At 37.3% G+C, this 17,718-nt stretch overlaps 1 protein-coding gene across 2 annotated transcripts in view; it reads left to right on the top strand.

The window, feature by feature from the left end:
- Positions 1–981: 981 nt before the first annotated feature.
- LOC107572373 (excitatory amino acid transporter 2-like) overlaps positions 982–17,718 on the top strand; it is a 66,080-nt gene continuing 49,343 nt past the window's right edge. The window contains exon 1 of one of the 2 annotated variants that reach the window (XM_016258808.1): positions 982–1,220. The gene's annotated coding sequence lies outside the window, so the exon portion shown is untranslated. The remainder of the gene's footprint in view (positions 1,221–17,718) is intronic. The other variant, XM_016258810.1, reaches the window with a different exon arrangement.

Consider the following 17,718-nt stretch of genomic DNA (forward strand, 5'->3'; position numbering starts at 1 on the left):
GGCCAGAGTTGAGGACCCCTGCTCTAAAATCTGGTTTTAATCGCAGGAGCTTGCAGCACTGCTCACCTTTTTTCTTAAAGAGAATTTATGACTAGATATTCTGTTACTATAACTAACACATTCAACTAATCTGGATATAATTGCATTTAATTGATTGTTGTTTAATTATTAGTTTGTATACTGTGTTATTTGAAAGGTAGCCTATTGTGTGTGTTGTGTTGATATTTGCCTAATTTGAACAATATCTAGTCACAAAATCCGTTTGAGGAAAAAAAAATAGTGAGCACTCCGCAGCAGTGCTACAAGCTCATTTTTAAATTCCACTAATGTGATTCCTATTTATTTATTTATTAACTAACGTACTTTGCTAATTTGCCAGTTGGTGGCGATTACGTATACATTTGAATACGATTCGTATAAAAATGCAGATTTGTAGAACAAAGGCAAGAGACTCCACTCTTAACCTAACCATCGGTGGATCGAGAGCAGATCCAGGAAAAGGTATGAATCAGGTTTTACAAATTCATACAAATACGTGACTAATTGCCGTGAGACTGCTTTGTTTCTCCTCATCCTTTCATCACACTTTCGACACATTCACCTTGCCTCACGATCCGTTCTGCTCTTTCCATTCGTCCGAGCATTCCTAAACGCACACCCATTCCTTTACGAAAATTACTACAAATAAAACAAAAAAACATGGTTACTACTATAGTTAAACCATAGTAAACACATAACCATGATTTTGCTACACGTCCCATAGTTTAACCATGGTATTTGCAGTAAAACTGGTTATACAAATGGTAATCAATACCCCAAAAATTAATTTTCGTCAGGGTTGCTGTTTTACATGAAACGTCAGTTAACTGTGGTACATGTCAATTATAAAACAATTCGCGAACATCAATATATGTAATGAATGTGAGTAGAATTACTCAAAGGTAGCCCACTTTCGAGTGTGAAGATAGGAGGAATGGTTGATGTGAGGCGGGGCAGGAGGAGTGAAAACATCGCCTGTGTTCTCACTGAGGTAGTCTTCCTTCACTGTGATTGTAGATGTGTTCGGAACACCGGATTATCCAAACAGAACGCTGCACGCGCGTCTCTATCCGCTGCGCGCTACCAACGCGTCACATCTCACCAAAGTGCATGAAAGAACCAGAGCAAAGGGTGAAGAAAACACCAACAATTACCCGTTCCTGAATCTTCCAGCTTGACAGGTGAGATCTGTTTAGGTTAGTTTGCACGTGTGTGTTTTCACATCAATGGATCCATAGTAACAGATATAAATATGTCAGATTCATACTTGCATTAAGCTTTACTAATGTGATCAATGTAATGTGTTTGAAATTGCTCGTGGGATCTTTCTTTCTTTCTTGATCTCTTGCTCTCTTTCTTTCTGCATGACTGTATGAACTGGTTGAAGCACACAATGATAAAAACTTTTAAATCAGCAACTGAGTTTTTCTTTGAGCTGTAAGAGTGTTAAGCTCACATACATTCACCTGTTATCAAACGAGCAGTTTACTCAAGAGAATGAAGAGATATCAGTCTTTCAACTATTTGCATAATAGTACAACAAAATAGTAATAATAAAAAGAAAAAAATAGAAATTGTATACATTTTCAGTGGGATCTGGGATCCTTAGGTATGAGTATTTATTATGTATTTATTTATTCAATTTCTGGCTAGGACTGCTTGACTAATGTGTGATTTTAAGAGATGTGTGAGGGAGCCTTCATGCAGATAATCCATTATGTTCATTCTGTTGGAGTTCAAAAGACTCCTGAGTGGCAAAATTACAAGTCCCCCTTTCATTGTGTTAAGGGAACTGTGTGTGTGTGTGTGTGTGTGTGTGTGTGTCCGTCCGCCCGCGGGCATAGATGCATAATGTGTGCACAAATGTGTTTGTGCAGTAATAGCACCATTGAATCTATTCTTATTCAAACCTTTACACTACACAAACAGGTTAAAACAATTGGGAATTGACCTTTATCGAATCTTAAAAAGAGGGGAGCTTATTTTTGCAGGTTGTTTCATACTTTAATTTGGAAATACAGTGGTGGATTATGAAGTATTCTGTGTCAGATGGAGACCCTTCTGTGATATCCTCCCCCACTCATGTCATATCAGAGCCTTGAGTCAAAGGTTAGCTGTGAAGGCTGGTGTGATGGGGGTGAAATTAAGGATGGGGGTCGGCGTGCTAAGTCAAAATCAATGTAAAGTACATCCCCAGGGAAATAGAGCATGCTGTAAATTCCTCTTCAAAGAAGTGAAACCGGATATGAAAAAAAATAATAATTCAGGTATGTCTGTTTTCAACATGGGAGTTCATTGTATTGAATAGGCTAAATATGCTATTACATATAAGAGAATCAGAAAGAGCTTTATTGCCAAGTGTGCTTACACACACAAGGAATTTGTCTTGGTGACAGAAGCTTCCAGTGCACAGACAGGTTGACAATATACAATAGACAAAGAGACAGTAGATAGTATATTGTATGTTCAGATGTGCTATATAAAAATTATGCAAGGGAATGTGGATAGATTTAAGATATATTAAATCCCTAACATACGTATAATAAATATAAGTATGGATAGTTGGGTATTGCACATGCTTTATTGCACAGTGCGGAGAACATTTCATGAGGTAGATGGCCTGAGGGAAGAGGAGAAATGAATGAAGGTGAAGACTAATTGGGGTAGGCTTGTGAGGCTACTCACATGCATTCTGAACACATTTCCATTACTGAACATTTGTCAGCTCACAGAAGACTACTGAAGTGGAAGAAATGTGAGTGTGTGTATGTGAGCATGCATGTGTGTGTGTGTGTGTGTGTGTGTGTGTGTGTATGTGAGCATGTGTGTGTTTTTAGGCTTGAGTAATCCTCCTGGGAACACGTCTGTGCTGCCAAAGTGCCATCCAACTCCTTTCTCTCTGCGCTCTTCATCACTCCTTTTTTTCCTCTCTCCTCCCCATCTCCATCTCTCCATAGCCTATGTAGACTTCAAATAAATTTGGTCATGACAATAAGAAAAGATGGTGTCTTGCTCTTTTAGCTGTCAGATCTCTTGTCTTCTGAAGTGCTAAAATCACAGGATTTCCCCTCACAAGACAATAGCCTCAGAGCTGGATTCTGAGACACGAGATATCTATCTGTGTGGCGTTCCACAGTAGCTGTGAAGGCTGGTGTGATGGGGGTGAAATTAAGGATGGGGGTCGGCGTGCTAAGTCAAAATCAATGTAAAGTACATCCCCAGGGAAATAGAGCATGCTGTAAATTCCTCTTCAAAGAAGTGAAACCGGATATGAAAAAAAATAATAATTCAGGTATGTCTGTTTTCAACATGGGAGTTCATTGTATTGAATAGGCTAAATATGCTATTACATATAAGAGAATCAGAAAGAGCTTTATTGCCAAGTGTGCTTACACACACAAGGAATTTGTCTTGGTGACAGAAGCTTCCAGTGCACAGACAGGTTGACAATATACAATAGACAAAGAGACAGTAGATAGTATATTGTATGTTCAGATGTGCTATATAAAAATTATGCAAGGGAATGTGGATAGATTTAAGATATATTAAATCCCTAACATACGTATAATAAATATAAGTATGGATAGTTGGGTATTGCACATGCTTTATTGCACAGTGCGGAGAACATTTCATGAGGTAGATGGCCTGAGGGAAGAGGAGAAATGAATGAAGGTGAAGACTAATTGGGGTAGGCTTGTGAGGCTACTCACATGCATTCTGAACACATTTCCATTACTGAACATTTGTCAGCTCACAGAAGACTACTGAAGTGGAAGAAATGTGTGTGTGTGTATGTGAGCATGCATGTGTGTGTGTGTGTGTGTGTGTGTGTATGTGAGCATGTGTGTGTTTTTAGGCTTGAGTAATCCTCCTGGGAACACGTCTGTGCTGCCAAAGTGCCATCCAACTCCTTTCTCTCTGCGCTCTTCATCACTCCTTTTTTTCCTCTCTCCTCCCCATCTCCATCTCTCCATAGCCTATGTAGACTTCAAATAAATTTGGTCATGACAATAAGAAAAGATGGTGTCTTGCTCTTTTAGCTGTCAGATCTCTTGTCTTCTGAAGTGCTAAAATCACAGGATTTCCCCTCACAAGACAATAGCCTCAGAGCTGGATTCTGAGACACGAGATATCTATCTGTGTGGCGTTCCACAGTGTTTAACTAAATCACTGCATGCTTTTATCAGAAATGAAATGATTCGTTTATATGCAATCTTGTTTTTATTATAAAAGCTCATGATCAAATATCCATCCACACATTCTGCAAACATATTATCTTATGTAGGGTTGCAGGATGATCAAATATGGACTAGGTAAATCAGACCTGTTCAGTCTAGGATCATGCGTACAGCCATTACTGTGGCATAAACTCTATTTTAAGTGGGATAAATACAGCGGTTCTCATACATCATTTTATAATTGTGATTGTTGTGAGTGACACAACACTTGTTGGCAGTCCTATCCAGTCCCATCCTGCCGGTGCCCCTCCCCAACCCCAGAAGCATGAACCCTCTCCTCGCCTCAAAGCCACCATTTCCACTTGAGTCTCTAATAGGGCTTTAAGGTAGCTTTGTGAGTATCTTTGTGTGCACTGTCGGAGATCGCGGGGCATTAATTTCACTCTCGAGTATGTAAATAAGTGAATGTGTGGGAGCGCAGAGCCGTTACTCACTTCATCCGAGAGAGCTTTATCACCCTCGCCTTCTCTTCACGGACACGCATGAGAATCTCAGCAGCACACACAATGCCAGCTCTCATAATGTCACCCTATGCCCATCTCCATCGGCTTCCGGAGGGCCTCCATCTCTGTCTGTTTCTCCCCCTTCCCATGGCCACTGGGGGAACACAGGGGCGCGTTGTGTTTACCTCCGGCTGTGGCCAACGGAACACAAAACAATCCCGTTCATTGCCTGTTTGTCAGCCCTGAGCCTTTTGAAAGCCAACGAAAAAGAGAGATGAGAAAACAATTAAAAGCCCCTCCTGAACGCTGCACTAACATTTTCCCAGCTCAGGGAGCCTGTGAACAGGGATGGAGTCTCTAAACTGCTCCATTATTTCTCAGTACTTGGCATGATGCTAGAGCTGCTTGTGTTTGAATGGATGACTCCACACAGAGGCCTTTTGTGGGGAAACTTGGCTCACCACGCAAGCACTGCTTAATTAAGATCTATCTATCTATCTATCTGATCATTATAAAGGTAATGGTGTTTAGCAAAATAGCGTTAAATCCAACGTGATCTCATGATAATTCGTATGTATTTTACGTAAAATGTGGTTCTATAAAACGTACATTTACTTACGTTTTTAAAAATCTAAATTGCGTATTAATAAAATGATAAAAATGCATATTCGCTATAAATTGGGTAGGTTTAGGTTTGGGGGCAGGTTAAGGGGTCTAAAAAATCTAAATTGCGTATTTATAAAATGATAAAAATGCATATTCGCTATAAAATGGGTAGGTTTAGGTTTGGGGGCAGGTTAAGGGGTCTAAAAATCGAAATCGCTTATTAATAAAATGATAAAAATGCATTGATATGAATATCTAAATGATATAAAAGATACGTAAATATTTTTACGTTTTTTAGCTAAAAATACGTAGCGATTTGTACGTTTTAAACGTTGAAATACGTCTAAATTGTACGTTTTAGCATGACGAAAAACGTACAAAAGTGTACGTTTTGTGCTTGTAAATGTTACGTATTTATACCTACGTATAAACATGAGACCAGGCTGTTAAATCATATATACCTACCTAATATACTTACACTTGAAAGGTTGTTTTGACTTGCATTATTTTAACATGCTCAAAAAATATTTAAGTCTGTTTTTTAGACTTACAAAATGTAGTATTTTACAAATATGTAGTAAATTGAATTGAACAATCCCTAATTTGTTTCATATTATGAATTACACACATTAATCTTTTATATAGGTGAAATGTAATTTTGGATCATAATGGATTAAAAAAAAATAAAACAAGCTTTTTTTAGTGAGATAACAGTTTATTTATTTATTTATTTTTTAACATTTGAGTATCAATGTTATTATAATATCACAAAATGGTTCACCCAGATGAAAACACAAAGTAGAAAATGGGAGGCATGAACGTTTTAGATGAGTGTAAACTTTACCATGACATTTAGGGCCAGATTTACTAACAGCTTGCACCAGCACAAACCCTCTTTTGGCATTAAAAAACTACTGTCAGGATTGACTAAAGATGTGCAGTGAAAAATTAGCGCTGAAAAGGCAAGGACACAGTTATTTTTGCGGCATGTGCACTCGTAGGAGTTTCCCTTTCTGAAGCAAAATTTATGGGAGTAGAGTATTTAAATGAATCATTCAATATAATGTACTAAGGTTTGCGCTAGTCAATATTATTGTCCTTGTGCCATTATGTAACGCCCTAATTCACGAATTTGCCTGCCCATCCAGTCCAGATGGGTAATGGTAAACGAACTTGTCTTGCTGTCCTCGACGGAGGCTCGAACCCAAGGCTCAGCTTGAGCTCAGTGTATAACCCCCCCGATTGCAGTACTATATAGAGGGAGAATAACAGAAATAGAGGAGGAGATGGGGAGGTAGAGGGATGCCGGAAGAATTGGGATGGCGCAATGACTGCTGCTTATATATGCTCGTAATGATGATTGACAGGACAGAATGATTAGGCTCCTCCCAAACCTACATTTGGAACTTTATAAAGCACCTGTGTTGTTAGTAGATCACCCACAATTGATTATTATCGAAATGTGTGAAGCCATCATCCAAAGCCATTATTGCTTTGGCTCAACTGTCAATGATTTTTTTCAAAATAAATTCAGATTTCTGAAAAATATTTCTGCATATGCGTGCAAAAGAGTAAGTACAACTGTCTACAGTTTGCATAATAACTAAATTCACGTCTTGCTGATCAAAACTGATGAGCTTTGTGTGAGTCATTGTGTGAACCATCAGATGCAAATAGATCCATTCAGTTATCAAAATCTTTCAGATATACATGCATATAACATAAATATCTGTGGCCTATTTACACTTGGCCACTTCAAGCGTTTTCTTTGATTGGTTAGCTGTTCCATCACAATAAGACCAGGGGCCTCATGTATAAAACATAATTTTGTTCTAAAAATGTGCATACGCACAAAAGTCAGATTTTGCTTACACACCAAAGTTTTCAGTACGTACACCAAAACCTGCACCAGATTCTCTTTAGAAATCCTAGTCAGCGGAGGACTGTAGATACTGCATCCTCGCCCTGTTTCCTTCCCGAAATAACCAGATATGGAGCTTACAATGCCTAATCTATGTGATATGAATATATCCATGTGACCGTGCTTAAGGCTACGTTTACACGACAACGATGTAGTCAAAAAACGGAAACGTTTTTTCCCTTGCATTTTTAAAAAGTTTCACGTATACACGACGTTTTCAAAACGATTCGTGTTTACACATATCTGCGAAAACGGCCAAAAATGCTGTATTATGTATGCCAGGCCAGTAGTTGGCGCTGTCACCTTGTTAGTAAACAGTGCCTGTAGGAAAGTGACAATTATATGTTGTATATGATGCGTCTCCACTGTTGGTTGTAATATTGGTGAAGTAAATCCACACTTTGCTGAAGAAGCGTTAGCAAACTCTTGAGCAGCAATAATAGTATCATGCACTCCGCCATTGTTGTGAATGTTTGTTCACGCTTGCCTTTAAAATCGGCATGTACTGCGCATGTCTACATGCCTAACAAGTACTACGCACGCGCATGACGTCACCGTTTTCAAAGATTCACGTTTTGGGTGTTTACACGGAAACGTTGGCTTTTCAAAAACTTGCACTTTGAAACCCGTTTTCAAAAATATGCGTTTCAGTCCCCAAAACACTGTTGACGTGTGAACGAACAGGCAAAACGCATAAAAAGTTTCCAGTTTTTGGCTGAAAACGTTGTCGTGTAAATGGCCCCTAAGACTACAAGACTCTATATGAGATACAGACTCGGATACAGACATACACCAAAATGTACGCTGTTTTGTATGCCTATAAAGTAAACAGTTCAGGATGTGTATATATTTTCATTGGAAACCAAACAGTAACTTATTTTTGCAGTGTAAACACAATTGTCTGACTTCAGCATGTAACACACAGAACATTTTAAAATGCAAATCTTGCCATTTCCTTTAAATAAAATGGTATTTAAAATGGTTGTACAGTAATGTGTCATCGGATCGGTTCAAACCGGTGTAATGATTTTCAATGTTAGACAGCCTCACATGGGCCACCACTAAATGTAGTGGGCTTAGATCAAAGTAGCACCACCAGTGTAATGGACTTGGGCTTAAATATTGATATTAATATTAGGTTTTGGTCATACTATTTTATGGGGCACCAGATAGGAATTTCACATTGACAGTAATGAACAATCGTGGAAGAGAATTACATTAATTGGAGTAAATTGTAATCTGACCAATCTGAAGGATTTGAGAGATATCGTTAACTTGTAGAGCCGCTTACTGAATTATAAACACAAGGAAGACACAAGTGTAATAAAATGTTTTTTATTAACAAAAGAATAGACAAGAGTAACTTAAAACTACAAAATGGGTACAATGAATGGATAAAGTGCAAAAGATTGATAGATGCAAGTGAGTGAGTTAGATGTTTCTATGGATGTTACACATTATCTTATGGAAAGATAAATTGTAGTTCCTTTGGAGGTAATAAGATACACCTTTTTCTGAATTCAACAAATAAACTGAGAGATTATTTGTTATTAAGTGGCATCAGCTATATAAAATCTAATGAAAATGAGATAATTATATACTGACAATAAACACTAATGCCAACGGTCACTGGAAAGAGGTTTCGAAAGAGTGATATTCTACCTGGTCGTGTGCTGAGTCTGGGCCGCGACGTCTTCCACTTGTTGACCTGAGCCCCGCTGCAGTGGGAAGAAAGGAGTCGGATCCGTTCCACAGTCTTGAACACAAAGCACTGGTGGTCGTGGGTTTGGAAACACGAAAACAGAGGAGCCTTGAAGGTGAAGGTTCTGAAGTCTGTACAGAAGATCCGGACAACCTGAAACACGCAGGAGAAGGATCCCTGAAGAGAAGGTTCTGAAGCTGTTGCAGAAGATGGGGAGCACTAAGCTTGTGGTCGTTGTTGCTGTTTGCAAACTCCCCAAATTTGCTTCTTTCAGAACTTCTTTGTTTCTCCTTGGTATACCTTAGCGTAGCAGCTTAGCAACATAGAGCTTAGCACTTACAGTAGACCGTTTCTTTGTCTCTGAGAGAACCTTTGAATCTTTCCTGAGAAGGAGGGATTTGTAAGTTGGCTACTTTCAGATCAAGCGTTTTGATTTGCAGATGCTGCCGGAGGTCATGATATGAGGTCTATATGAGATTTCAGCTCAATCCAGCAGACATGAATGACATTGAATATTTGCAGTATAGTGATTGTGAAGTGAGTGGCAGTCTACATGAGCAACAGGGCTTTGATGCACTGCTTGCAGTGTAGACATTGTGTGTGTGGTTTTTGCTGGAAAAATGAGTAAATCTAACAAAGCTAGGTGATAGCTATGTGCCATCACAGCAGTAATCAGAAATCAGAAACAATAATTAAACTAAATCAATATTAGCTACTGGATCATTATTTAAGTGATAGGTGCTTTAGAAAGACTTGGTTTAATTTTATAGCAGGTTCCATTTTAATGTCAAACAGACACATGTACTGTATAAGGAAAAACGGGGAGGGATCATTAATTGTTAATAACTGGTCTATTTAGCCAAGCCCTTATCTTTTTTATGTCCTCGGCTTTATTTATGTGGTTAAAGGCTATGTAATTAGTGATACAACTGTGCATTATGCCTTGTGTGTGTACCTGGTATTTATCACGTTATGGGGACCAAATGTCCCCACAAGGATAGTAATACTAGGAAATTTTGACCTTGTGGGGACATTATTGAGGTCCCCATGAGGAAACAAGCTTATAAATCATACAGAATGAGTTTTTTTGAGAAAGTAAAAATGCACAAAGTTTCCTGTAAGGGGTAGGTTTAGGGGTAGGGTTGGTGTAGGGCAATAGCACATACAGTTTGTACAGTATAAAAACCATTACGCCTATGGAGAGTCCCCATAAAACATGGAAACACAATGTGTGTGTGTGTGTGCGCGCACTTGGATGGGAAAAATGCAGAGCACACACGGGAATCCATTAATGTGTCAGCAAAGGGTTGGCCAAACGTTCCTATATCCCGTAGGTAAACATGCCAAAACATATCTTGTACATTCAACCAAGCCTCCAACAGAACTCGTGAATATCTTTTAATGTTGCTAACTCTTCTAACCTGCTTCACATTCAACTAAATGCTGGAACTGGAAAAGTTTGGGAAATTTACCTTCACAAATCTTGAAATTCAGCATTTACTGTAGTTGTTCATGTGAAGCAATCATTGTTACATTCTTCATGAACACAGCTTTGTTTCCTGGCAGACAATTAAAGAGGCTTCCAGAAATAGTGTAGAAGTGAGCCAATCAAATTCTAATCATAAATGTGTTTCCAGTTTAGCATTCCATATGCAACACAATGTGGGCGGTCTGTGACGTCTGAAACATGCTTGACTTGAAATTGAGTTTTGAAAACAGTTTCTTTTATCACTACCACTATTATCATTAATTCAAATGAAAGGCAACAAATATACGCTGTGACAACACAATAATTAGTGGACGTTAAATGATATGGGTACAGCTTACCTTTCTCTCACATGCCAATGAAAATGAGAGAAAATTATTTCATTGTGCAAGCTCAGTACAGAAATTATTACCATAAAAATCTCATAAATTAAATACATTTTGATAAATCTCAAAATTGCCTTGAATAATCTTCTCTTAAATAAAATATTTAATAATAAAATAGAGTATATATCATTAAAATAAATGTGAAGTAATTAATCAAACTTCATTAAGTGTATTTAATCTATATGTTTAAAACGATTTATATATTCAGTCATTTTTTCAAAGCATTGATTAAAAGTCCTGCCGATTCATATGCGTTGTGATTAATTCTGAATCATGAATGATTTTTGTTGACCAATAATCAATTTAAAATGCTAAAAATCATCTGAATAGGGATTTTATTTTAAAGTAGTATAAAATATTTAAAATATTGAGGAGACTGGTTGTCACACTGCCAGTTTATCATTTAATTACAGGCACAGGTTTGAAATCTCTGTCATGAGGTATCATGAGGGTGGATGAGGTATTTGATGTATTACTTGATGTATCATTGATTCACTTGTCATTTGTTGTATAACATTTTCACAAAGCTTTGACCTTAATATCAAAACAACAACAACAACAAATTATTTCATATTTGAGCAGACAACCCTCCCTGGGTCTGAAACATTGCTTTGATCATTTACTTGCTGACACAATGTGAACACACACAAACACACACACTGAGCTCCAGTCATAAAACATGAGCAGAATTCATTTATTATAAAACCATTCTGACATATTTTTTCAGATTCATGAAAGTGTCTATTTTCAAAATGTTAGTTGGTATAAAAAAAAATTACACCTGCTTCCAAACATGCATAAATTATGCTTAAAACATCCATGTTTTGTGTTATTTTAGGAAAAACAATTACACTGTGTTTTGATGATGCTGTTTGCTATAATGATATATGCATAACATAAATAATTAGTTAACCAGTTAACTAATTGTAAATTTATATATATGTGTGTGTATATATATATATATATGTATGTACAGGTGCATCTCAATAAATTAGAATGTCGTGGAAAAGTTGATTTATTTCAGTAAGTCAACTCAAATTGTGAAACTCGTGTATTAAATAAATTCAGTGCACACAGACTGAAGTAGTTTAAGTCTTTGGTTCTTTTAATTGTGATGATTTTGGCTCACATTTAACAAAAACCCACCAATTCACTATCTCAACAAATTAGAATACTTCATAAGACCAATAAAAAAAACATTTTTAGTGAATTGTTGCCCTTCTAGAAAGTATGTTCATTTACTGTACATGTACTCAGTACTTGGTAGGGGCACCTTTTGCTTTAATTACTGCCTCAATGCGGTGTGGCATGGAGGTGATCAGTTTGTGGCACTGCTCAGGTGTAATGGAAGCCCAGGTTGCTTTGATAGCGGCCTTCAGGTCATCGCTGCCATGTCATCTGCTGGTGTTGGTCCACTGTGTTTTCTGAAGTCCACAGTCAACGCAGCCATCTACCAGGAAATTTTAGAGCACTTCATGCTTCCTTCTGCTGACAAGCTTTATGGAGATGCTGATTTCATTTTCCAGCAGGACTTGGCATCTGCCCACACTGCCAAAGGTACCAAAAGCTGGTTCAATGACCATGGTGTTACTGTGCTTGATTGGCCAGCAAACTCGCCTGACCTGAACCCCATAGAGAATCTTTGGGGTATTGTCAAGAGGAAGATGAGAGACACCAGACCCAACAATGCAGATGAGCTGAAGGCCATTGTCAAAGAAACCTGGGCTATTCTAATTAGTTGAGATAGTGAATTGGTGGGTTTTTGTTAAATGTGAGCCAAAATCATCACAATTAAAAGAACCAAAGACTTAAACTACTTGAGTCTGTGTGCATTGAATTTATTTAATACATGAGTTTCACAATTTGAGTTGAATTACTGAAATAAATGAACTTTTCCACGACATTCTAATTTATTGAGATGCACCTGTAGCTTCACACATAATTCATGGGCGGCATTATTCTAATTGCGAACGAGTGTGCACACACGCCCTGTTACTGACTGTAATTCATTCACATACTCACACTTCACTGTCAGATCTGAGGTATGCAAAGTGTTTGTGAATCTGGCAGAGAGTTTTCGGGAAGGTCTGTTTTATTTACTCATATATTTGCTAAATGTTCATAAATGAGGCCCACTGTTTTTTTAAGTATATGTTTGATAATTTTCCAACTTTTTGGATGTTTTAGAGTAAAATGTTGTTTAATTACAAAAGTCTTGTTTAATAGTAATGCTTAGACTAAAATGAGACGGAGTTGGGAGAAGAACTCCCATGGGGTTGCCATGGGGTTTAAACTGATGTCTGTGTATTCTAGTGTTCCAACACTTACAACTCACCTGATATTGAGGTCGGTCATAACAGCATTCCGTGCTTGACATTAGAAATAAGGTGTACGTTTCAAAAGAACTCATTTGTAGCAGATAGATGTAGGGAATTCCCTCAAAGTTTGAGTTACATTATGCAAATAAAAATAAAAATCTGAGAATTACAGACATTAAAGCAAAACCTGTCACAATCTCGAGTCTCTCCTATTTGTATTAAATGAATGGAGTTACATTAATTGTGGCACAGTGCGTAGGCTTTATGGTGAGTCTTGGGATGCAGTCCTTCAGAAAAATCCTATGTTGTTTTAAATAATTGTTCAAATTATGTCTTGAATCGTCTTGTTGTGTATTTGTTAATATTTGGAATTGAGTTGAAATAGTGAGTCATGAATCAAAGTATATGAATATGAAGTGTTTTGATAGTTTTAGCGCATTTTGCGAAAGAGATTAACTTTTGTTGGGGAAAAAAAAATCATATGAAGAATTTGGAAGAAGCATACTGAGAAATGCATGTAACCAACCACAGCATTCAATCAGAATCCCAAAACAAACCATTTGAGTTTTAGGTTTATTTGATAAATATGGCTGAATGGGTACAGGTTACCAACTAAAATTTTGGCTTTTTCCTGTATGTACAAAGACTAAACAGATTTTTAAGTCTTTATCTGTCTAGCAGCAAAATAAATGTCAGAAGCCTTTTTTAATTACTTTATTTATTTCTTTTACAATGAATGGACAAAAGCAAGGAAGACTCTTTTTATAACTTTGCCTATGCCTAAATTAGATTTTGGTCATATATTTAAGTAAAAGATTACTGACATACATACTGTTTTAAAATATTTTAAATGTATTTGTCAATGCAGTATTTTTGTGACTTTGTGATTTTATTTTCACAGGGGTGGCAGACACACATTATCACACTCTCTAGTATGTCCTATAAAATGTTCGTTTTAAGAAGCCAAGTTAAATAATAAAAACAAGCTCCGTTTGTATCCATGATCAGACCATAATAACCTATTCACTGTAGAAAGAAAAAAAAAAGTCCGCTATAAAAAAATGAAAAACTTGCCTGCCAAAGAAGTAGTCCAAATTTTTTTTAGTCGGAATATGACTATGTGATTTAATTTTTTTGGTAATGCAGAAGACACTAATGTGAATGTGAATATGCACATGGATTATGACAATTTGACTGGCATGAGAAGAGAAATATTCAGTGTTGCTGTTTCATTTTACAGCTGTAGTTGTAATGTTATATATCTGAGATGGAATGCTGGCATTACAATGAATGGGTAAAACTGTAAAGCCTAATATGGCTCCAGTGAAGTAAGTCCTGCCTTTCAAATAAAATCACCAATCAACCACGTCACCACCTGGTCTTAACTTCAAACTAGCTCTCAGGTTTTGCTCTCCAAAACTGGAGAAATCTGTAATTTGCAGATTTCAGTATTCCCCCATTCAGTTCTACAGGAAGTGTACTTGCATGACTCAAAATAGTTTCCAAAATGGCCACCAAGCAAACTGACTTTGCTTGAAAGGAAAGTGTCTTTAAATTAGACTGTGCGGGGCAAAGGCTGTGAGAAATTAGCTAAAGTTTGGTTGTTTGTTTACAGTTAGTGAAGGACAATCTATCTTCTGTCCTATTATTTCTTTCACAATCTCTTAGTTTTGCCGAATGCTGGTGGATGTGATGGGATGTGCTATGTGTGAGTGCAAGTGTGTGTTACAAGCAGAAGTGAAGGTTTGTCAGTATTCACTATCGTCTTTTCCCTGCTTGTCCGCTTTGTTTTCTCTGGTTCTCTCTGTGTGGAAGTGTGGGGGATGGGTGCTTGATTTAATGAGCTCCTATGAGGTTCAGGCTGAGCTGATCAAATGCTGCTCTTCACTACAGTCAGATAACAGATGCATGCCGTTTCATGCTCAGCGCTCAACAGAGCTGCTCCAACTCGCTGGCTACCTTTACACGCACACCACCCTGTTGAAAAAACCAGCATATGCTGGTTAGGTACGTTTTGACACTGGGATGCTGGTTTAAACTGGTTCTTTGCTGGTTTATGCTGGTCCTTTGCTGGTTTATGCTGGTCCTTTGCTGGTTTATGCTGTTCCTTTGCCAGCACATGACCAGCATAAACCATCAAAAGGACCAGCATAAACCAGCAAAGAACCAGTTTAAACCAGCAAATGACCAGTTTAAACCAGCAAAGGACTAGCATAAACCAGCAAAGGACCAGTTTAAACCAGCAAAGGACCAGCATAAACCAGCAAAGAACCAGTTTAAACCAGCAAATGACCAGTTTAAACCAGCAAAGGACTAGCATAAACCAGCAAAGGACCAGTTTAAACCAGCAAAGGACCAGCATAAACCAGCAAAGGACCAGCTTAAACCAGCATTGCAGTGTCAAAACATACCTAACCAGCATATGCTGTTTTTTTTCAACAGGGCAATAATGACAATATTGCTAAGAATCATGGACTTAATCCGATTATGATGTTTACATGATAACATGAGCAAACCTATTCAGTTCTGTTTACATGCAGTGTTCATCTATGATTGATTAAGGGATAAAACCACTGGGTAGTAAAATAATGGGGAAGAAGCAGGTCAGCTTGGCCCAGTTATACCAAAGACAGGTGTTGGGAAAGGCTCAGTGTGGTGTGGGATGATACTCTGGGGTGTGATACAACAATGGCACATGTCCTATAGTAATTCAGTCTCTAAAGTTGCAATGAGTTTCAACCCCTCCCCTTAGCATTAATTTTAGAAGTATGTTTTTCTTAGTGAAAGCTTTGATATATAGCAGATATAGTGAACTAATTATCTCAAATCAATAATTCATGTTCGCGTAATTATTTGGTGGGTAGCCGTGTAATAGGCATATAATGCATAATGTGCAGTCAGCTGGATATGATCTCAAAATAAACTCCTTCAAGGTGATGCAAGATCTTATGGCCCTGAATTTTATGAAAATGATCTGTTGATTGTACATTATCTTTACTCATGTTTATGTTATGCAAAGTCCACCTCAGATCCTGTCATCTTCTACACCTCTGTGTTTCGAACCTGGCTTGAGCCGTCATCCACTAGTACACACATTTTAGTCAGAGTAGAGGAAATCTGATTAAAGTTTAAATGTATCTGAATTCAAATCACAGCATTCCACATATCATACCCTGGCTATGGTTGCTCTGATTAGAAGCGTAATTTAATATAATCACAGCATTCTGCTTACATGAGCTACAGTATTGCTTTAGTCACATTAGAATCACATTATGAGGGTACATGTCACTGAACTGGCCACTGATTAAGGCAGTTTTCAGAGATGAGAGAATAACATCACAGAATGATTACAGATTTCAGGAAACATCTTTACAGTCAATCCCATTACAAATTGAGTCTAAACAAAAAAGACAGGTTTGAACCTTCAGGAGACGGAGACATTTTTTGGGTCCTGAAGATGTTTTGACATTTGTGCTTATTTCAGTTAGCCTATTCTATTATTGCACTATTGGTCTATGCTCTTCTGGTTATGCACTACTGGTGTAATGAGATTGGACAAAACTTTACACAGACTGGGTTGGCAATTGATACTATCAAAGAAGTCGCATGCTAACCTGTGTGTTACTGTCAAACTGTAGTTGCACACTTGAACCATTTATTCATAGTGCATACTAGACTTCCTAAAAGAATATTGACTGTACAAATGTTTCTAAATGCACATACATGAGGGAACTATTTTTGCTAGCACTCCAGGCACAAATCATCTCCATAAACATTCGATTGAAAAGATCCTGGAATATTCCTCTAGAAAAGCTTTGTGGAATCTGACAAAACACACACGCAAGTGTACAAGAGATAAAAGAGAATAAGTTAAGACATAAAGCATAGAATCAAAGAAAATAAGTGAGAAAGAGAAAGACAAAGCATGTGAAAAAACTAAGAGAAAGAGAGGGAGAGACTGTAATGGCCCCTGGCCCCTGCAGTGCCCCTCTGTGCGCTCACTATAGATGAATGGGAGCCTGGTAACCCTTCAACCAGAATGATCTGTGAACACATCATTACAGATCACATCTGAAACCTGTGCACAATCCACAATTCCCTAATCACTCGCTCTTTACAGCCAGGATGTGTTTTCGTGCACACCGAGAGAGCGCACATATGGGTCAGGCATGCGCTTATATTTTACCTCACAGCTCCTACAAAACCTGTATTAGGGATGTAACGGTATGAAAATTTCATATCACGATTATAGTGACCATCACGATTATCAATATTATCACGGTTTTGTTAAAATTAGATGAAAATGTTCAAAAAGAACTGATTCACACTGAAAACATTTCAAGTTTTATATTTGAAAATCAAAAAACAACAAATACAATTAGCAGCTATATGCACTTTTTTTAGCATAAACATTAAATTAACATTAACATGAAGCCCTAATAATAATAATAATTCATATATATACATACAATATATACAGTATATATATATATATATATATATATATATTTTGTGTGTGTGTATATATATATATATATATATATATATATATATATATATATATATATACACACACACA

Source organism: Sinocyclocheilus grahami, unplaced genomic scaffold (assembly GCF_001515645.1).
Source record: "Sinocyclocheilus grahami isolate Dianchi unplaced genomic scaffold, SAMN03320097.WGS_v1.1 scaffold1740.1, whole genome shotgun sequence".
In the NCBI taxonomy this organism is placed as follows: Eukaryota; Metazoa; Chordata; class Actinopteri; order Cypriniformes; family Cyprinidae; genus Sinocyclocheilus; species Sinocyclocheilus grahami.